General features: G+C 42.2%; 1 protein-coding gene across 3 annotated transcripts in view; it reads right to left on the minus strand.

Moving 5' to 3' along the window:
• Positions 1 to 22,699, minus strand: part of LRFN5 (leucine rich repeat and fibronectin type III domain containing 5) — a 1,003,469-nt gene that overhangs the window by 856,899 nt on the left and 123,871 nt on the right. For all 3 annotated transcript variants that reach the window (XM_085626949.1, XM_085626948.1, XM_085626947.1), the window contains exon 2: positions 1,062 to 1,133. The gene's annotated coding sequence lies outside the window, so the exon portion shown is untranslated. The remainder of the gene's footprint in view (positions 1 to 1,061; positions 1,134 to 22,699) is intronic.

Consider the following 22,699-nt stretch of genomic DNA (forward strand, 5'->3'; position numbering starts at 1 on the left):
TTCATTTGAGCCCAAACATGACATTCCTACCTGCTCCCAATCAAAAGTTGGCACTTATGAAATGTAATAAGGTAACCCGAGCCAATCCCATGCAATGGAGGTATGGTTCTAACAATAGTTAAAAACAAATCTAGGAGATTTTTACTAACAGGACATGTAAATATTAAAAACACATGCCCTATTTTTTAAATACAATGCACTCTGCCCTCTGGGCTTTTTATGGCCTACCTTAGAGGTGACGTATATCTATTAAAAAGGAAGGTTTAGGCCGTAGTCATGTCAGATTCGCAGTTTTAAAACTGCACTTCAGGCAGCAATGGCAGGCCTGGTATATGTTATGAAGTGCTATGGGTAAAGTTAGTACCATATACTAAGGACGTATAAGTAAATTAAATATGCCAATTGTACCGTGTTTTAGGGAGCTCAAACACTTGCGTCCTAATGTCAACAAAAATGTAATTCAGAAAGCAGGCTGATTGTTTGGGGGTTCCCTGCAGAGGGCTAAGTCCGACAGTGGTATAATATGAGTTTAGAATACTGTTGTACACACTTCTTTTTTTGGCAGCATGAAATTTACCTTCAAAGCAAATCAAATCCCTTTAAAGATAAATACACCATATGTCATATAAATGAAAATATGCATACCATGATGTGTTTTATGAGTGAGAAATAATTTGTAATTTTTAACACATGTGATATCTGAGTTGATGTGAAGGGGGTCAGTGATGCCTTCCTTTCCTAAGGGTCATAAATCATAGCACTTTCAGTCATGACCATGACCTATCACAGCATCTTTTCCAGCATCCTCCTTCACCATCAGAGTGGTTTTGAATGGCATTTTCCTCCTAATCATCATATAATGCATTGTACAGCACAACAGTTTTAGCTGACATAATTTATCAGAAGGAGCATTCTCTGCAGTTTCTTTCTAAGCATCACATAATAAATAACTGCATTGTCCTGAGGGGAGGAGCATATCAAAGATCACACTTGAAACATGTAAGCAACTAGGAATGAAAGTATGTTCGCCTTTGTATTTATGCACATGAGCTGTTTCATACCTCATCTACGAAGGATTTTCAAACATGGAAAAGAAGTTAGCGGCTAAAGCTTCAAGGGGCGCGTACAGTCACCTGCAAAAAAAAAAAATACATTTATTTCATGCATATCCACCACACAAGTATAACAATATTTGCTTTCAACCACCAACAATGCATGTGCCACTAGCGTAGCAGTACCCCCTTCTCTTAGATCCATCAAAGTTCTTAGTACACTACATCTATGTGTCAATTAAAGGAATTGCAGGTCAAATGGATCTCTTACAGCAGTATGTTCTTTGATGATACACTGTGTACGGAATCTAAACATACTGAAAGAGGTGTAGCATGGATTAGTGAGAAATCTGCCCCCTTGCCCCATATAAAACTATCCATGTGGGCGCATAATCAATAGCACTGACAACGCATGGAAATCACAGAAAGGAAGGTGCGTACCCCATCAATAGAGCAGCAAGTTCAGTGACACCAGGGCCCAAGAAAGTCTGCACTTCGATTATGGCTGTATTTCCTTACAATTTGGGAAGAAAGCCCACTTTACTTCCATGAACCATGGCCTCTGTCATTCTTGGTATGCCCCAGTGAAAAGGAGTAGAATTTGGTTTTAGCATGATTAAAAGTAGTGTGTTGAAAAGGAAAATATTTGAATACCTGCTTAAAAATGTTGCAAAACGTAGGCTGAGGTACACAGGCTGCTAACTCAATTACTACCTGGTAAAAGTGTGATAGATTTAAGAATTAAACCTCATGAATCATCATGAATCTGCTCTGGAGATGCCTGAGAGTTGAGCTACAGATCCTTTCCATTCTCTTTTTCCCTGGTGTTGCAGGTTTTACAGCTACCTATCGAATTGCTACTATTTGAACTTAGGCAGGCAATGCTACTTTTCCTCTACAGCAGCAAATGCTGCTTTTATTGACTCCATCTGTTTGAACAATTCTGTCGAAATCAAAAGCTAACATTCAGCACTAAACTGCTATGTCCCATGGTGGGGCAACCCGGAGAAACTATGTGTACACCACTTAAACCTGACCTTTCAATGACGCCATTCCAAACACCACTTTCATTGTGTACTTCACAGTAATCCAAGCAAAATACTATAAAACATTCATTATGGGTTTGAGGTATGCAGCACGGATGGGGCTCACAGACAATGCAGCATGGCGCTATGCAGTCCTATGTTTTCATCTCCCACCTAATTTCCCAGTACAGAACATTAGATCCGTCATTGAAGCCAATGTTATAGTTCCCAGCAGTCACTACAGGGAATGGGGAGAGAGATCATTCCCGACACAAGGTGCCACTTTGTAGAATCCGAACCCCTAGACATTTTGCCTTGTAACATCCTTTATTGTGGTCCTTCATCGAAATTGAGTAGGACCAAGGGACTGCTTAGTAGAGCTAGTCATCCTTAATAAAATCCATAAATACATTTTAAAAACTTTTAACATTTTATTATTTATACATTTCATTAAGGATGTCTATCCCTCCTAAGCAAAAACCACAGTTGTTAGCTGTATCCCTCCTAAGCAGTCTCTTGGTCCTACTCAATTTCCAATAAAACATCTAAACAAGCCAATATGACTTTGTAACACAAGGAGGACTGCATACCGGACAATGAAATACTACTATGCCAATGACTAAATTATCAGCAGAATAAACTTGCACGTACTCGTAACCAACTGTTCTACTTCCTTCTAACACAAAACATGAATTATACAAATCTATGAAGCAGATCCCCATTAGCTTGCATGTTGCATGAACCCACGTTGTCCAAGCTGGATTGATACAATTGACAACATTAACCTCAGATTACATTACCTTCATAAGTGCATGAAAGTGGTACTATCCCCATACTACGGGCCAGATCGCAAAACCTTTTAGTTACACTATTACATATCCCTTATGGTAAATTATTGCAGTGGTGGATGAATTCTCATTTCACCATGGTATCATAAAAAATGTAAATATGTGGCGAGAATATCGGTGAATAGTAAAACTGATGAACTTTAGTTGTTTTAGAGCAATAACACAAAACACCATAGTACAAAAACACACAAATATAACGCATAATTCAACGCAACAATAAAGCAACTGTCAGCCTTAGGATGGTCTTCCACCAAACTTTGGGGCATATTATCAAGCCTGGCGATAAAATTATCGCCGCTTTAGCGGCAGAAAACTGCCGCTAAAACGGCGATAATAGGCTTGATCATTTGCTCTATGGAATTCCAATTGAAGCCCATGTTAGATGTGAAGGACGTCAAACCTGAGCTTCAATTGGAATTTCATAGAGCATATTATCATGCCCATTATAGGCGTTTTAGAGGCAGTTTTCTGCCGCTAAAGCGGCGATAATTTTATCGCCTGCCTTGATAATATGCCCCCTAATGCCTTCCTGCTCCAATTTTTGTTGATCCTAATTTTGCTTGTCTTAGGACTCTGTGCACTTTACCACTGCTAACCAGTTCTAAAGTGCATGTACTCCATCCTTAAACCATGGTAACTTTGGCTCATCCCCAATTGGCATATTTAATTTACTTATAAGTCCCTGGTAAGGAGGTACTACATGTATCCAGTGCCTGGAAATTAAAAGTTTTGGGTGGGTTTGCAGTAGTGATTGTGCTACCCACTTAAGGAACTCTTTAAACATATGTCAGGCCTGCCAATGCAGCCTGAGTGTGCAGTTTAACCTGGCAAAATAAACCTTTTGCCAAGTTTAAACCTTCCTTTTTTATACATATTAGTCACCCTTATGGAAGGCCCCTGGACTGCCCAGAAGGCAGGATCAATGCAGTTAAAAAGAAGGACCTCTCCAATAGAATAACATTGGAGTTAACTTATTATATTTTATAGGTGTAATTTCTAAATATATTAGGCAACCAGTTCATGTTTGATGTCTCTTGAATCCTAATTTAAAATCCTGACTTATGGCGCAGTTGTATTTTAAATTGCAATTTTAAAAATGCGTCTTTCGAAAAGTTACCATTTTCCTGCCTAGCAGTGGGCTTAAGGTACAATGCCAGCCTCTGTGGATCCAGTGGAATTGACACATTTTCTCTGCAGCATGGCACAACCCGACCATAAATGATGCATCACCGCAGCTGCGTGGATCATACCCATCGCTAATACCTGCATCGACACCGTAACCTGCATTGCATTCGTAACCACCGCTCGATGATGCATCCTTGGTGCAGGCCCTCGCACCTCTCACTGACAGCTGCATCGACGAGGACGTTGGACTCCATATTGCGGCTTTGCAGCCCATCACAACCAATGCATCACCCCCAACGCAATGACGCATCCCTGACTCTGGACTCTGCACCACAAGCCCTCATCAATGGGATCTTCAACAATGACACAAAAGGACCTCATATCGCAGTCTCACAGCATCTCAGAACTTGTGCATCTCTTTGGCTGCACAACGCATCTTTGACTTGGATCATCACAACAATCCGCAAACCAGGTGTGAAGATACATTTTTCAATGGGCCTATCTGGTTCCCTGTAGCCGGCCCACGCTCCATCATGGTCGTACCTGCACTTGTGACTTTTTTCTGGGTTAGCGCGACCAGATTTCCACAGTTGGTGCTTTACGCCTTTTGCCACCATTTTTATGGCGTGTCGTTAAGCCAAGCAACGTAACTTTAGAAAACATATTTACAAGAATATGGTGTATCCCTGCATTTCCCCCTGAGCCGGGGCTAAATTTAGCTGCTTAGTGCCAACGCAGGCACTCTTGCACCATAGGGCAAGGGTGTCTGTGTTGAGGGAAGTGATTGTTTATATGATAAACTATCTGAAATACCGATTTGAAACATCTATGTATGCTGCCTAATGCAGCTCACTTAGAAGTTGCAAAATGTAATTTCTCTTTAATGATTGTTTATGTACAGGAAGTGACACCTTTCCGCACATAAACATTCAATGGCATTTTGCTGTTTCCATGTGTGCTGCACAACGCAGCACACATGGAAACATCAAAAACGGGGAGAAATTAAACATTTCTTCTGGTTTCGCCAGGGTAAAACCAAGTTTTCCCAGGTCTTATCCTTGGCGCTGCCCCATATTTACGCCAACCTTGTAAATATGGGGCAGTGTCAAAATCAACAGGTGTTGTGGTGGAACGCCCACAGCAATACCCATTGCCCTCCCCTTTCAGGCTAAGTATAGTGTGAAAGGGTGACTTATTTACAAGGCAGTCTTAAGCCACATTAAGTGGCTTAACGCTGCCTTGTAAACAAGGCAAAGCCTGTATTGCCAACACAAAGTCTTTAAAAGTGATGTTGTGGTGCTGATAGGGGCTTGTAAATATGTCTCTTAGTTTGAAAAGAGAGATTCATACTTCTATGTTCAGCTACTCATGTTCTTTAAAGATTAAGTACAGAGCAAATGTATTACGTTGTGTGGGACCACATATTCATACTGGCCATGCAGTCACCCACAGTCATAAGGTAAACCACCTTGAACACAGCAGCTGGCCTCTGCCTGCTGTGAATCTTAGCCTCTCTAGTTGTTTCCTCAGCCCTGGAAACTTGGAAGAGGGCCTGAAGTAGCTCTGCCAGCCCAACTGTTATTCCACCAGAACCAACGCAATGGAGCTGCTGTACAATTCATCGCTTCACCAGACTCCGCATCAGGACCGCTGCATGGTTTGTCTCTAACCAGGACTTTGCATTTCTGCCTGCAGCCATCCAGGAACCTCCACTGTGTGATACATCTTCAAGGTATTCGCATAGCAATCCCTGTCAATGACATCCTCGATGATGATGCAGGACATCGATTTGCAAGTCTCACAGCATCCTTGGTGCCAGCAAGTGTGCAACACATTTCGATGCAGAACTTCGCATCACAAGACCCTTGTTGACGACATCCTTGACACTGATGCAGCAACTCGCATTGGAGCTTAGCTCCTGGGAATTACTGCTGTGGAATGCATCCTCAATGTGAGACTTCGCAACACTCCACAACCAGGATTTAAGATTCTCTTATTCAATGGGCTAAGTCTGTTCCTTTAGGTGGCCTGCACTCCATTGCTGTAAGCTTGAAATTGTGACTTTGTCATGGTCCAGCACGACCAGATAACCACAGTTGACACTTGGGCTTCTTGGCAATATTTTTACTTAAATCTTTAACATTGCATGTCTCTGGTTTTACTGATTGGGTTTTTGACGTGTGGCTTTTAAATTATTTATGAAATTTTACTCTATTTTTCTTGTGTTTTGCTTCAATTTATTGCTGGATGAGTTGCTGCATAAATACTTAAACATTGCCTCTATTTAAGCCTGACTGCCTTTGTGCCAAGCTATCAGAGAGTTAAGCACAAGTTGAATTGAGATTTTTCCTGTGACCTCACCCTGACAAGAATTGTGGTTGCTGCTTGAGAAGGGTTTCACTCTTTTCACGTAGTAACCCAATTTCTTACACACTGCAATTACTATATAGCAGCCTATGTTGTTGTATGTCCTTTTGTACCACAAATATAATGATTATTAGATAGGTGGACTATGATTATGAGCATGCTAGGGGCAGATTTCCATCTTTAGGTCTCTGCTACAGACATCTTTAGACCTGTTGACACTAATACATTGAATATAAATTCATAAAGTAGTCTCTGGGTTAGCCCTTTTTGCCTGCCTGAATAACTTTCTTGTCTATCCCATTTCACTGCATTTTATTTCATGCTTCTCTTTTTATTCTTTGTTTGTCCCATCTCTGTTGCATTTCTTTTCTACTGTTTTCTGATCGAATGACTTATCTCCTTTCACTGTGTGCATTCAGGGAACTACTTTTATCATTATCGTTTATCACTCAGTAGCAGAGCATTTGTTTTCTTGCTCTTTCCCATGCATACTGCCGCACTCCCCTGCTATAAGGGTGGCTCCTCTAACAGTATTTGGGCCTTTTTGCTACTTAGTGGTGCTGACCTGTTCTCCTGGCCCTTTCTAATCCATCTTGCCCTTTTCTGAGTTATTTGTTTATGGTAGGGGCTGACACCTGCACATGCTGTCAGGCTGCTAATTGCCTAGTGTGTGCTTTGGCTTATATTGTTAATTTTTTTTCATCGAGAAAGGCATCCGCCTTCTTGGAACAATAGATAGAAAAACAAGCATTTGCAATGCAATAGGTCTCGCATTAACACAAGTTTGAGATATTGGCATTGTAAATTGCAATGCCTTTTATTTATGTTTTGGGTTTTGAAACATAAATAAAAGGCATTGTCATTTACAATACTAATAGCTTAAACTCTTGCAAATGTGAGACCTATTGCATTGCAATAAAGGGCCTTCTCGACCACATGTTAGATTGTAAATATCAGAGGAAGAGACCGGCCTGCAATGTCTTCAAAGTAGTGATAAATAGTGCAGTGAAGGAGATGTGTAAGTATTGTAAATTACATAGACACAAAGTGTGAAGTAAGAGTTACATATGATCTGAGCAATAAACACTAATAAAGCGCTCCAACACCTTTGGCTCTGTGATTACACTGTTGCGGCACAGGAGGAAGAGCAGGAGGTGGGGCTATTTCCTGCCCTCTCCATGATTTGAGTGTGCCATGTGGCATTGCATAATGTCATTGCTATCAATGGCCTAATAAAAAAACACTCCAGCTGTAGTAGGGCCCTGGCTTCACCTTCTGGTGCAGTCCGGGCTGTGCTTTATGGAAGGCATGGAGGGAGGGAGGGATGATCTTGGCTGCAGCTCCAGCGTTGTAGAGTGCCCCTGCTATTACTATTGAGCAAGAGGCGCTGAGGTTGTGGTATTGGTATTGGTGAGGGTGTTATTGTTGGTATTGGTGGTGGTGGTATTGGTGGTCTTGGTAGTGGTGGTCTTGGTGGTGGTGGTATTGGAGGTATTGGTTATGCTGGTATTGGTGGTGGTGGTGGTTTTGGTGGTGGTGATATTGGTGTTGGTGGTGGCGGTGGCATTGGTGGTATTGGTGGTGGTGGTATTAGTAGTGGTGGTATTGGTGGAGGTTTTGGGATTGGTGGTGGTGGTTGGTATTGTTGGTGGTGGTACTGGTATTGGTGGTGGTATTGGTGGTATTGTTATTGTTGGTGGTATTGGTGGTGGTGGTATTGGTGGTGGTGGTGTTGGTATTGGTGGTGGTGGTGGTGGTATTGGTGGTGATATTGGTGGTGGCAGTGGTATTGTTATTGGTGGTGGTTGTATTGGTACTGGTGTTGGTGGTATTGGTGACGGTGGTATTGGTGGTGGTGGTATTGGTGGTGGTAATATTGGTGGTGGTGATATTGGTGGTGGTGGTGGTATTGGTGGTGGTGGTATTGGTATTGGTGATGGTATTAGTGGTGGTGGTATTGGTGGTGTTGGTATTGGTGGTGGTGGTATTGGTGGTGGTGGTATGGGTGGTATTAGTAGTGGTGGTGGTATTGGTGGTGGTGGTGGTGGAGGTATTGGTGGTGGTGGTATTGGTGGTGGTGGCATTGGTGGTGGTGGTATTGGTGGTGGAAGTTGTGGTGGTATTTGTGGTGGTGGTATTGGTGGTAGTGGTGGTATTGGTTGTGTTGGTGGTGTTGGTGGTCGTGTTATTGCGGGTGGTGGTGGTATTGCTGGTGGTGGTATTGGTGGTGGTCGAGGTGGTGGTATTGATTGTGGTGGTGATATTGGTGGTGGTGGTATTAGTATTGGTGGTAGTGGTATTGATGGTGGTAGTGTTGGTGGTGGTGGTATTGGTGGTGGTGGTATTGGTATGGGTGGTGGTGGTATTGGTGGTGGTGGTATCGATGGTGGTGGTATTGGTACTGGTAATACTGGTGGTGGTATTGGTGGTGGTGGTTGTATTGGTGGTGGTACTGGTGGTATTAGTGGTAGTGGTATTGGTGGTAGTACTGGTGGTGGTATTGGTGGTGGAGGTATGGTGGTAGTGGTGGTGGTATTGATGGTGGTGATTGTATTGGTGGTGGTGGTGTTGGTGGTGGTGTCATTGGTGGTGGTGGTGGTATTGGTGGTGGTGGTGGTATTGGTGGTGGTGGTATTGGTGGTGTTGGTGGTGGTATTGGTGGTGGTATTGGTTGTGGTGGTATTGGTATTGGTGGTGGTAGAGGTGGTGGTATTGATGTTGGTGGGGTGGTGGTATTGTTGGTGGTTGTATTCATGGTGGTGGTGGTATTGTTGGTGGTGGTGGTATTGATGGTGGTGGTGGTACTGGTGGCATTGGTATTGGTGGCATTGGTATTGATGGTGGTGGTATTGATGGTGGTCGTATTGGTGGTATTGGTGATATTGGTGGTATTGGTACTGGTGGTGGTGGTATTGGTGTTGGTGGTATTGGTGAAGGTGGTATTGATGGCGGCAATGGTATTGGTGTTGGTGGTATTGGTGGTGGTAGTAGTATTGTTGGTGGTGGTGGTGGTATTGGTGGTGGTGGTAGTGGTGGTGGTATTGATGGTGGTGGTTGTATTGGTGGTGGTGGTATTGGTGGTGGTGGTGCCATTGGTGGTGGTGGTATTGGTGGTGGTGGTATTGATGGTGGTGGTGGTGGTATTGGTGGTGGTGGAGGTAGTGGTATTGGTGATGGTGGTGGTATTGGTATTGGTGGTGGTGTTGGTGGTATTGGTGGTGGTGGTGGTATTGGTGGTGGTAGTGGTATTGGTGGTATTGATGGTGATGTTATTGGTGGTGGTGTTGGTAGTGATGGTATTGATGGTGGTGGTGGCATTGGTCGTGGTGGTATTGGTGGTGGTGGAGATGGTGGTATTGATGGTAGTGGTGGTATTGGTGGTGGAATTGGTGGTGATGGTATTGGTGGTGGTGGTGTTGTTAATAAAACAGGCTTTTGAAAACAACCCGTCAGGTGGCTTAGTGCAGATGACATGTAACATAAGATGTGCTGTTGTCATCTTCAGCCCATTAGCACTGGATTATGTGCTACTTGGAATTCACATGACTTAATTCACCAATCATTTCTAAATCCATTTTAGTTGGGAGGGAAGAAACAGACACGAGATAATGTGATTGAAAGCGGGTGCCCGTGTTACGGAGGTGGCTGTGCTGCTTAAAAAACACACACAAGGTTTCAGCTGGAGCACTGCATGACCAGCCTGCAGTAAGAGAAACTCAATAAAGTAAATAGTGCTTATAGACTAAATAATAGGTCCCATATAACAACCAAAGTAAAGGGGCCAGTAACCATGGGAGGGAACAAATGAAGACAAGGCTGTACTAAGGAGGGGCTAACAAGCCTATTAACCCCTTCAGTGCCCATGACGAGCTGGACTCGTCATGGGCCGCGGTTGCGCTGTGCCCATGACGAGTCCAGCTCGTCATAGACCCCGCCCGCTAATGCAACGGCCGGCACAGGGCGGGGAAAGGGGTGGGCACTGAAGGGGTTAAGGTATACGAAGGCAGCATTTATGAAAGACAATGACTCAAGCCAATTAAACATAGGGGAGGAGAGTGGGCATGGCTTCTCTCCCATACTCTACCACAGCAGTCAATACTACAGCAGTACTACAGTTGCCCTAGGCTCAATCTAAAAATGGCTACCTTGTAATGCTGCATGCCTTGTGATGTCTCTTTGTGGATGCTGTCCAGCTTCAGCAAACAAACAAGGAACAGCATTGGAAAAATAAAGATTAGCACAGCAAAAGGTCACCATTACTTTTAAAAGAACATACCAATTAACTTTGCCAATTCTTGTGTCCTGTTATGTGAGATGTACTCCTATAGCTTGTGTTAAAATGATCCAGCATCTAATGGAGTTTTTATAGGTTTTGAGGCTTCCTTTGCAGAGTGTAGTTTGATGGGATTTTTTGCATATGTGTTTTCTTACGAGAGAGTGATATTTTGAAAATGCTCATACACAATTATATTCCATATCTGTGGTGGGTTGGTTGTGAACGTGTGCAAAGTTATGTCTAGTACTGTCATCGTTTTCAGTATGTTGAACAATTTAGGGGCATATTATCAAGAAACGGCGTTAAAATTATCTCCGCTTTAGCGGCAGAAAGCTGCCACTAAAGCGCCGCTAATGGGCTTGATAATATGCCCATGAGAATTCCCATAGAAGCCCATGTTCTGGTGTCAACATGGGCTTCTATTGGAATTGTCTGTGGCATATTATCAAGCCCATTATCTCCGCTTTAGTGGCAGCTTTCTGCCGCTAAAGCGGCGATAATTTTAACGCCGTTTCTTGATAATATGCCCCAAAGTTTTGAGAAAATATAATATGCATCAATTATTTATACCATTACAGTTCCACACATAAACATAAATAACTTAAATCTATGACACTTGCCATTAAAAAATCTTTAAAAAACATTCACAAACCCAAAAAGGGATGCCACAAGCAACAAGAAATAACAATAGTAAACCCATACAACAACGCACTTCCATCATGATAATGCATCCGTTCTCTCATTCAACCACCTTTCTCTAGACATATAAGCACACCAACCCCATCGGCTGAAGATGATTGGAACAATGAGTATTCCCACATTAACGGCAAATTAATGTTTATAGGAGGTAACCTTTAACGCAATGAATCTCTGTCCAAAGCGATTGTTTATATGAGCTATCAGTAAGACAAAAATCTTGTCATTGGATGTTAACATTTTTTGCTAGGTTAAGGTACTTTAAACCATATTCTAAAGGGAAGGAATGCTGAACAGATGTTCTAGTGAAACAAGAGTTTTGCCCTGGAATCATATAATTAATGCTTGAAGCTTATTTGATTTACCTCCAGCTTGCTTGCCTGTCAAACATGTGTAATGATAAATATTGAAGGTAATAGCAAAAGGGCAGTAATTAGTGCTTATTTTGAGCCGTTTGTTTCCGGTGCTCGGCCTGCACTTAATTGGAAGCACCGGCACTTATGACAGGCCGTTTGTGTGACTTACAGTGAGCGCAACAACAGTTGTTTACTAATTCAATATACGTTGAAAATCACTAATACCTGTCGCCCAGGCTATTCTTAAAGCTTTGGGGGCCTGGAATAGTCTGAATTCTCACACTTGTGATGGCTGGTAGCAGGTCTGGTACTGTCATTGGTAGCGCTAGCAGGGGCAATTGGTGATAAAAGCTACAGTGGCCTCCTGATGAGGGCCCTGGCACTTCATTTTTAACAAATTAAGCACCTCGTGTAATTTTGTGGCACGTCAAGAGTTATTAAAATGTAAGGAATGCAAAACTCACATAAATTGCTTTTGTGCAATTATGCAAAAGTCACAATGATTTAATAAAAGTATGGAAAATCATGCAAAGTGCAACAATTGCAATCAGCACTACATTTTGTCGAAAATGCTTGCTTGTTCTCATTTAAAATGGGAAGACACATTTTGTTTAAAGACAGTGCAGAACATACAAGTGCTGTGAAAAACAGCTGCTGGAGTTCTGGTAATTTGTGTTACTCCTGTGCTCCCACACTAAAAAACTGTAATGTAATGGCATAATCTCTGGAAGTTCGCATAACAAGCAGAAGGCAAAATTTACAAAAATATGCAAGATCATGTCGGTGTAACTGAAATTTCTCCGAGACCTAATTGATTTTATTCCACTATGCCCATGGGCATAACGAAACTTGAGGGGGCCCCCGTGCAGGGTTCGGGGAGGGCCCCCCTCTGGACTCAATTAGGAGCTCTCAGGCCAGAGTATTGTGCTGAGGGGGCCCCCTGGAGCTTTGGGCCCCCCGCACCGTGGGGGCTGTCGGGGCCTATTTTACGCCACTGGCACAGTGTTAGAGAACTGGGTTCCACTCCTCTTCCATGGGGGATACTATACTTCAGCTAATATACAAAAAAGAATGATACCAGACTCTATCGCTTGTTGTCCAGAACTCATGTCATTACTCACTATAGCACACAAAATACACGTACACACAGATACAGAAAAGGGCTTTTTCGACAGCCTGTTATATGTGGCGTACGTCACTCAAAACAAAATGGACAGATAGAATGACATGAGACTGGGTTTTGTTAAATTAGAGCTGATGTCAAATGTATTAGCAATTGACAGTCTCTCTTTCTCTCTCTCTTCCTTGCTTTTTCCTAATGCCTTCCTTGGAAACACTGTTTTATGCTTTTAAGCATTTCTTCCTCCCATTTTTGGTGTAAAGCACCTTCTTTAATTTTGAACACCTTTCTCTTTCTCACTGTCTTTCTCTATGTCTTTATGCTTTCTCACCCATCGCTGGCCAACCATTCTCAGGGTTAAGGCCTTCAATTCTGTTATCTTCTGAAAATCTCTGAACTTATCTTGGTTTAGCATTTTCCCACTCTTATCTGTAAGGACCTATCATCTTTTATTTAGATCAATCCCTCCTTTGTCCTCTTTCACAAAAAATGGCTTTTCCTATTTCCTACACACAAAGTCTGCAAAAAAAGAGAAAAATAAGTGGACGCCATCTGAAATGCCACTCACCCTCTTTGTATCCCTCCCCCTCTTACCTTTTACAACAACCGGTTTGACCATGGATCCTTCTTGGCCAGTGGCTCTCTGACACCTGATCCCCATGGTCTTGTCAGCTTTCCTGGGTCATCCTTCACAAACTTCAGCCAACTAAGCATTCCATACTCTCCTTTGAAGGAGGTACTAAAGGTGGGACTCTTCTTCTCGCTGTGGGAAGGATTCCTTGAGACAGCATGGCATGGCATGTGTTCTTCCTGGATTCTCCGAGAGTCCACTCCCACATCCCTCATCTGATTGAGCATCTCGACTTATGAAGCATGAACAAGTCTATCTATCTCCTTTTACATATAGGTTTGCATTCCCACTTTGCTTCTGTCTACTCCTTCTTCTTGTTTATGCTATTTTCTCTGGGTCTGTATTTCTTTTCAACCAAACATTCTTTGTTTCGTTTTATACAGCAACATCCCTGTTGGAACTAGTTGGGACATTAAGAGCTCTTGATTTCTGAAAACCCACTAAGTTTCCTTCTCTCCTGCCACACACCCCCTTTCATCGCTTGCCTACTGAGGTTCTGCTGGCTTTTGCCGTTAGCTACAGGATTGTTTATCAGCTTTGGTATTAGACCATGGCATTTCAAGAATTTTGGCCATTTAAAAAAGTACCCCACAGTCATTGCCTTTAAATAATTGCACTCTTTTTTGTTGAGAGGCCCCTGTCTATGTGCTCTACTTATATACTTAAATATTTATACTAACATTCCCATTTCAGTGCTCCCCATACTTCTTTGTCATTTTCTGCATTATTTATTTCATTTTATTTTTGTTTTCAAGGGCTCAGCAACTGTCAAGTGCTACCATGCCCATTTTTGTTACCTGTAAATACCTAGGGCCAACTTTATCAAAGTGTTGCATTGCTCTTGTGTCAAGCAATGTACTGCAAGGGCAACGCAACTGTAAAGTCAGATTAACTAAGCCACGCAAGTTGACCTTGCATGGCCCTGTGGTGCCTGGTAAATCTGGAGTAACGCAAGGCAGCGTAAGTCGTTGCCTTGTAGTACTCTGCTCCCACACATCCAACCATTGAAATTGCTGCATTCCCAGACTTACCATGAGTGGTAGACCTTGGAATATACGTCAAAATGCTATGCCCTCCAGGGAAGATGTCATAAGGAGAAATAGATTTATTTCTCCTTGTTTTTCCTCTTTCTACATGTGCTGCATTCTGCAGCACACAAAGAAAGAGGAAAAAGCCTCAGAGGATATTTTTTGAGCAGGAAGTTGCCCCTTTCTGCACAAAAACAATCTTGCCTGCAACACAGTCACCCTTGCACCATGACTCAAGGGGACCTGCTTGTCACAAAGCAGCACATTGTGCACCAGGGCTAGGAAAGGACATGAATGTGCTATACAATGTTAAGTATGGTGCTCCTGCCCTCTCACCTTTCACAGAGCTTGGTACAGCAAGGTGTCTTACTCTGTTGTGTTTGGATGAAATATTAATACATCTGCCCCATCAGTTTTAGTTCAAATATGGCCATGGTCCATGTTGTCAAAGTAAAAAAAGACAAAATGGTTGCAGTAGATCATGACAAAGGTCTGTGCATGTGCTACGAAGCATGCATATGGCAGCCATCTTATAATAACTAAATATGAAAATGTCATTTTAAACTATTTATTCCCAAAAAGAGGAAAATAATTCCCAAAAATTACTTAATATCTCATCAACATTATCAGCTCTATATATCTAACCAGAGACAGACATGGTTGTTTTTAAACTGCATACTTTTCAATATACAAGACAAATAGAATTGCTGAAGTGTAATGCACAACAATAGCCTTTCAGACTTAGAGTGCAGCATGAATTATGCAAAACAGGAGGCAAGGAACTCTTGGTAGTTTCCACATTTAGGCAGAGAGCCGCTCCTTTATACGTAGCATTCTACGTCACTGGTGCTGTAGGGTGCTCCATATAAAGGAGCTGCTCTGAATCTAAACTTGGGGACTAACCTGAGTTTCTTGCTTCCTGTTCTGCATAATTTATGCAGCACTCTAACCCTGAAAGGGTATTCGTTTTGTACTTACCTGCAAAATACTTACTTTTGTGTGGTAAAGGCATGTGTGGAAAAGGCATATTCATTGTAAAAGTTTGTGGGGTAAAGGCATGTGTGGAAAAGACTCATTCATCGTAAAGCCTTAGTTGTTGAGGCAGGCCCGCTTTTGACCACGTTGTAAAGGCTGTTTCCCAAACTGGGAACTTTCTTGGGTCTGGAAAAAGCCATATCTTTCTGATGAGCTCTAACTAGACTGAAACATGTGTTGGGGTTGCTTGTATTCACTGCCGGTTGGCCTGGATGTTATTTTTCGAATCTAAGACTGTAATACTGTGCCTGGAGTAGTAAAAGGCTATTGTCAGTTTTCAGATTGGTGTGGATGGCATTGTGCTAATCCCATGCTGAAAGACTTTTCTGTATAGGTGGCCAAAGGCTTTGTCCCTTTCTAGCTCAGCATGGATGGCACTGTGCTAATCATATGCTTCAAAACTCTGCTAGAAAAATAAACATTTGAGGTCAGTAGATTCGGAGTGTCACTGGTGTTAGGTGTTCCATATAAAGGAGCTCTCCGCCTAAACTTGGAACTATCCAGAGGTCCTTGCTTCCTGCTTTGCAAAGGTGTAATACATTTTGACTCAGAATAATCTCTAAGCAGAAAGCTACACATAATGTTTTATTCATGGAGGAAATTTGACAGAACTTGACAATAAAAGGACGTATTTGCTAATTATCTGCCACATAATATGTTTAGGCTGTTTCTGCACAGCAAATTCAAAATATGTGTTATATACGTATGTGCGAGAAAGTCATCCTTTTTGCCCTGATCACCCCATAATTTGATTGATGCTGGTGGTAACTGACTCTGACTGTGCCCTATGCTCTGCTTACCAGACCCAGGGCCAATGCTCTGATTATATGGTAATTAAGTTTCCGTACAATTGGTACTGACAGCCTAGCTTTAAGTCCCAGGTATATTTTTGAACATTTATTTCTAGAAGACTTAATGCACTTAAGTGTGCATTACTGTGCTGCTTGCTGTGATTTTAAAGGCAGTCCTGCTTTTCAAGCTGCCTTTACATTAAAAGCAAATTCGACTTTGCAATTAAAGGGTCATATTATCAAGGCAGGCGATAAAATTATCGCTGCTTTAGCGGCAGAAAACTGCAGCTAAAACGGTGATAATGGGCTTGATAATATGCTCTATGGAATTCCAATTGAAGCCCATGTTAGATGTGAAGGACATCTAACATGGGCTTCAATTGGAATTCCATAGAGCATATTATCAAGCCCATTATCGCCGCTTTAGCTGCAGTTTTCTGCCGCTAAAGGGGTGATAATATTTTTTTTTGATAAGCAAATTTTTATTTTGCAAAAGAACACACGTAAATACATGTACAACCGTCCGAACGAACTGGCATCAAAAAGACATCTCCTATGTTCATCGACCTTCAATATCGAGAGAGACCTCCCACCCCCTCCCCGACCACCTCACTCCCTCCACCCGCATCGACACCCCTAGATTATACCCCCTAGCCACTTCCCCCATATTCTGCTAAACTTTTTGGGACAACCCCGCACCGAATACATCATGCGCTCCTGCGTCGCGCACCAGTCCACCCCCCTTCTCCATGCAGCACATGTGGGTGGGTCGGTCCGCTTCCAAGCAGCAGCAATATCTCTTTTTGCCACTACCAGAGCAGTAGTTAGGAAAAGTTTCTCATTACGGGAACCGTCCAAACCGTCTGTTATCCCCAGCAGGGCCAGTTTAGGATCATGGGGAAAGCGGTGATAATTTTATCGCCTGTCTTGATAATATGCCCCAAAGTTACTTCCAAAGTCTAGAACTACCTTGGGGGTTTTACATTTAAGTCACCCCTAAGGTCTACCCTAGGTGCTCCAGGGGTAGTGTGCTTACAACTATAAGATGGTACTTTATAAAATAAGTTTTATATGCCCTGCTGAGGAGAAAATTGCCAATTTTGTTTTTCCCCCATTGTAGCTCATTGGCTTTATGGACTAACATGGGAATACTTTATTATAGTATAACTACAGAATATACTTCAAAGTATCAAAATTATAGAATGAATCCAATAGCTGAACACTATTCAATTTATTATAACTATCACAGAAAATAAGTTATAGAATGTTCTTTTTTGTAATCTAAAACCCAGCCTTCCAGTGATTGGTCAGCCTCTGCCAGGCTTAATGAGGTGTGAAGTTGTCTGACGAGAGACAAAGGATTTCCTATGGGAGGAGAACTGCAAGCTGCAGAGCAAAAGGCAGGATGGGGGTGGAGTAGCCATACTGTTCTTCAAAGATCAAATTACAGTTTAGAGAAGCACAGGTTCACCCCCACTTCCTGCACCCCCAGCCATACTGGTGCCCCAGTAATTAGATTACTGAAGGGGTGGAAGGGGAGTATTAGGCAAACTTATCCACACCAGTGAGTTTGCTTAGCCAGAATTGACACTCCAAGGGAGCGTGCCACCATTTTGGATTTTGGAAGAATAGTGCTTTCTGTGTCAAGAATATGCCACACTTTGGAGGTAGTTGTCATACAACTGGATGGCACCCTCAATCCCATTAGTCAGGGTGTCCCACTGCTTGATGCCCAGGAACTGTGAATAAATATGAGAGTGCTGACTGAAACTGCAAGGAGAAGAAGGACAGCCCTGCTGGAATGCTGACCTGCACCCCAAAGGATTGCACTCTGAATTACTGCACCTGTTGCACACTTGGGTCTACAGCCCTAAGGCATTTTCCTTGTTTCAAGAAGTGAAGGAGTGGACCCCCTGAAAGTGTAAGGTGAAAAGAGTTCCACCTGCACCATCTCCACCAAGAAGATCCCAGCTGGAAGGCGTCCAGGAGACTTTTAGGGAGCTGGCCAGGTGCATTGGAGGAAACATAATCCCAAACAAACCAAGGACAACCTCAGAGCTTCTAAACCCTTTGATTTGTTTTGTGGACACTTGGAATCCCAAAAGGACATTATGGAAGAAGATCCAGAAGTTTTGAGAATTTTGGAGAATTTTTGACAAAAAGCCCCAAAAAGTGACTGACCCTCGACAAGAGTCAAGCCGCCAACGTCAAACCGCGGCCCAGCCTGGATTCCAAGTTTGTCATGCTGAAAGCTCCAGAGCTCTCGACTTCCAGGATTTCGCCGAGGCCTCAGGCTGAACCAAACCACCGCCGTTACCTCGAAACCCAGCCTGACAAGGAGCCTTGCTCGACATTGAGAGAACAAACTCCAGAAAAGTTCCTAACAGTGAAGGTAAAATTTTGACTGAGACCTCCTGCTTAGTGTATCCAACCAGACCTTCATTGGGGTCAGCCTCAAACTTTAACTTTGTCCCGGTCAAGCATGTCCAGATGTCCCAAAGTGGAGCTTTGGGCTTTTAACCACTAGAAAGTGTTTTTTCATTAAAAATGTATATCTCTGGTTCCCTACTTTGGATGTGTTGTTTGGTGTTTATTTGTTCATAAAAAGATATCTTATTTTTATAAATTCTAGGTGGATTTTTATTGTGTATTGGGACTTACTTATTTGATGTATTGGTGTTATTGAACGCGTTACACACCTGTCTCCTAGGTTAAGTCTGCCTGCTCGTTGCCAGCTACCAAGGGTTGAGCAAGGGATAATTTATTGAGACCTTGACTGAAACTTTTATTCAAATTTTACCCTCATTACTAGTGGTTGTTCCCTACTTTTCACAACTAATAAACCACTTTCCAACAGTATTGGTTAGTAATTTATTATTTTAATGAAATAACAGTGTCTGAGGGAAGAAATATTTACAGTATGTCACCGGCTCCAGTGATTGACCCATGTGCAATGGTCCATATGTTCGGTTAAACATCTCCTTTTCTTTTATTAACTAATGTTTGATTTATTTTGAGTCCTGACCACTTCTCAAATGTGCCATGTTTAACTGTGTGGATAGTTCTAATTGCACAAAAAGATTAGGTATTTTGAAAGGAGAATGGGCATCATGAGGGACATTCTCCTGACAACAGAGCCACAATAAAATGAGTTCATATCTATCCTCATCACTGATATTTTAAAGAAATTGTATTTACCGAACAGAAATATTATGAGATTTGGAAAATGCTGACATCTTTCACTGGCTCCAGAAACGAAAAGGAGACACACTAATAGTTAAGTCACTTAAGAAGGACGGATTGGGGTACAAGTAAAAATACATAAGAGCGCACAAACTTAAAAAGGTTTTGGGACGATTGCATCCTTTTAATTCTCACCATTCAATGACACAAATAGAGTAATCCTTGGGTATGCCCTTGAGTTGGTAGATTTACCGTCATGGAGGATGCTATGTTCAGCTGCACATTCCCAGGGTCTAGGGGATTAGGACAGGTAACCAAAGTGGACCTAAAACTAATCTCATATATCCTACATAGGTCCAGAGGCAGCAGGTAGCTCACGTTTATAGAGTACTGAGCAAGCATAATGTTCAAACAAACCATAATCACAATCCTCATTTTTAACCCTTTAATTAATAGTACACAATGAGGGAATTATCTTGTTCCCAACGCCTATGTTCCAGTTTTACAAATTCATGGATTAAAGTACAATGTCATGACTGACTATACACCTTTACACTGTGAATGATCAGTGAATTATGTGCACGTGAAAAATCTGCCTTTTAGCTACCCAACCCCATAGTTCATGTCCCAATAATTATATATGTTAGGGGTACTTATCTGAGCTCTTTTTGTTGGAGACAGTTGCTAAAAAGAGAATACTATTGAAAGGTTTTTCGGTAAATATAACACCATCTCAACATATAAGAGAATTATAATGCACTTGGAGTATGAGGGTTCTTATGGTTTTTTAAGTGCATTTAAAAGTGGACATGCATTTCTCTTGAATCCAGGTAAATGCTTTCATTTTTATTGATGAATCCAGCATGTACATTGTTGTATTGGGTTGAAAAATCTTAAAAATTAAATAAAAACTGCTGAAAATATCCATGATTCGGCAGTGAAAATGCAATATGAAATAGAAGAAATAGTCACTCCTTGATTTGTAAAAACTGGTAACTATCAGCACACCATTACAACCATGAAGGCTATGGTGAATTGTGCCATGTGTGATGGAACATTATCCTCTAAATATCAATGAGTTTTCTCATTGATCAGTCTGCTTCTGAATGCATTGATTTATGTAAGTCTAAATATAGGCCAGCAGGTAAATCGAATAGACTGTCAACTAGGATGCTGTGAAGCAGGGAAAACTATAAGATGTTGCCTCTTGGGGGGAATTGCACACTTTGAAAAGCGTTTCAGACATTTATTTGCTTTTTTGGTTTTAAAGTTTTTAAGCTAACCGCATCACATTGGCGGGGCACTCTGCTCCTCAGACAGCCATTCTTTTTGTGCTGTCCTGCTGGGTATGAGATAACCAGTCTGGTGGTGGTGTTCTCTGCACACATGGTCCTTGTCCTATTTAATGCAGCCTGTAGCGTGGACGCGCAGCGGAGAAAACTGTGAGATTTTGTACGCTTGGGGGGAATAGCACATTTTTAAAAAGCAGTTCAGACATTTGTTTTGCTTTTTGGTTTTAAAGCTTTTAAGCTATTTGATCGCACTGGTGGTGCGATCATCTCCTCAGGCGACCATTCTTTTTGTGCCGTCCTGCTGGGTTTGGAGTGAGCAGTCCAGTTGTGCTTTCCTCTGCACACGTGGTCCCCTGTCCTATTTATGCAGCCTGTAGCGTGGACGTGCAGCAGTCGCGTGCAGCTGGTGTGCTGAAGTCACGCCAAAGGCAAGACTGTTGGCACCTGTCTGTGACTTACCGGACCCAAGGGCCAGAAATGCGGGTCTTTCGCCTGCAGGCAGGATCACCTACTCGGCTACAGATTTACTTCAAATGTGTCCTTATACTTCATCAAGCTGTAGGGACAGGATAGACACCCCTGATGCGTGTCCTAGCTGCCGGTAATGCCGTTATCATATTACGAGGCAGGATGAGTCAACCTCCTCCTCTACATTGGATCATAAATTAAAGGGGAGTCAAGTAAGTTACGTTTTTTAGTCTTATTGGTCATATTTACCCATCCCCATTTGGATATACATTACCTCCTACCAACACATCAGCTGGATGCCATTTTACTTGTGGAAACATAGCTTCCTGATCACTGCCTGTCTGATGTTGCTTCAGCACTCCTGGTGGGATATCATATTACTAGACATGCCAGCATTAGGAAAATCTACCAAGTGTGTCAGATTGCTAACTTGGATATTACAGACTGTAAGAGGTCTCTTTTTCTTTAGGTATCACTAAAAATGTCACGCTGTCCGGAGTCTTATTTTACCATTCACCTAGTCCAGTTGGTTGTTGGATTACTAGGATGGTGGATGATATATCTCCCTATATATACTCAGATGTGCTAACTTCACTATCCTAGGGGATTTTAATATGCAGTGTGATAACGTGGACTGCTCTGTTGCCACGGCGATTACTGAGGAGCTTAAATATTTAGGCCTCCAATTGTTAGTCACTGAACCCGCCTATGAAGTGGATCACATTCTGACTATCTTATTCTGTAATTTATCTGGTATTCTTATTCAGCCTATGATTCTGCTGACTTGGTGTGGTCATTCCGTTCCCTTTTTGTTGAAAGATGCTGATTCGCATGAAAAACCACATAATACAAGGGGCCAGATTAGATACTCGGTTAAATTTAATTCTGCAACCTTTTGCTCAGCATTTCAAAAGCCCACGACCGTTATTGAAGGTCCTCTGAATTCTCGTTTAAATATGGTGGATCATTGGATTCATTCCAATTTGGATAAGGCACTTCTACTACATTCTTAAAGGATGTCTAATTCTCCTCCCCCACCCCATTGATTACTGACACTGTCCTCAAGCTGAAAAAAACAACGTAAACGACTGGAGCGTGTGTGGCACAAACATTATGCCATGAATGACAAAGTGAGGTTGAAGGAGGCCACCAGATTATGTCACAGAGCATGTAGGTCTGCACGTGCTGGCTATTACTCAGCTAAAATCTCAGCTGCCAGCAATGCTTTCAAATATTTTGTATTTCGTTATCTGACCCGCCATGCATAGCTTCTCTCCCTTCTCTCCTTACTGCAATGTAATAAACTGGCACCTTTTTTGTAATAAGGTATCTACTATTTATTCCTCTTTTAATTACACCAACACCTTTGTCAACTCTATCATGTAAATGATGGGATCTATGAAGAG

This window comes from Triturus cristatus, chromosome 9 (assembly GCF_964204655.1).
Source record: "Triturus cristatus chromosome 9, aTriCri1.1, whole genome shotgun sequence".
Lineage (NCBI taxonomy): Eukaryota > Metazoa > Chordata > Amphibia > Caudata > Salamandridae > Triturus > Triturus cristatus.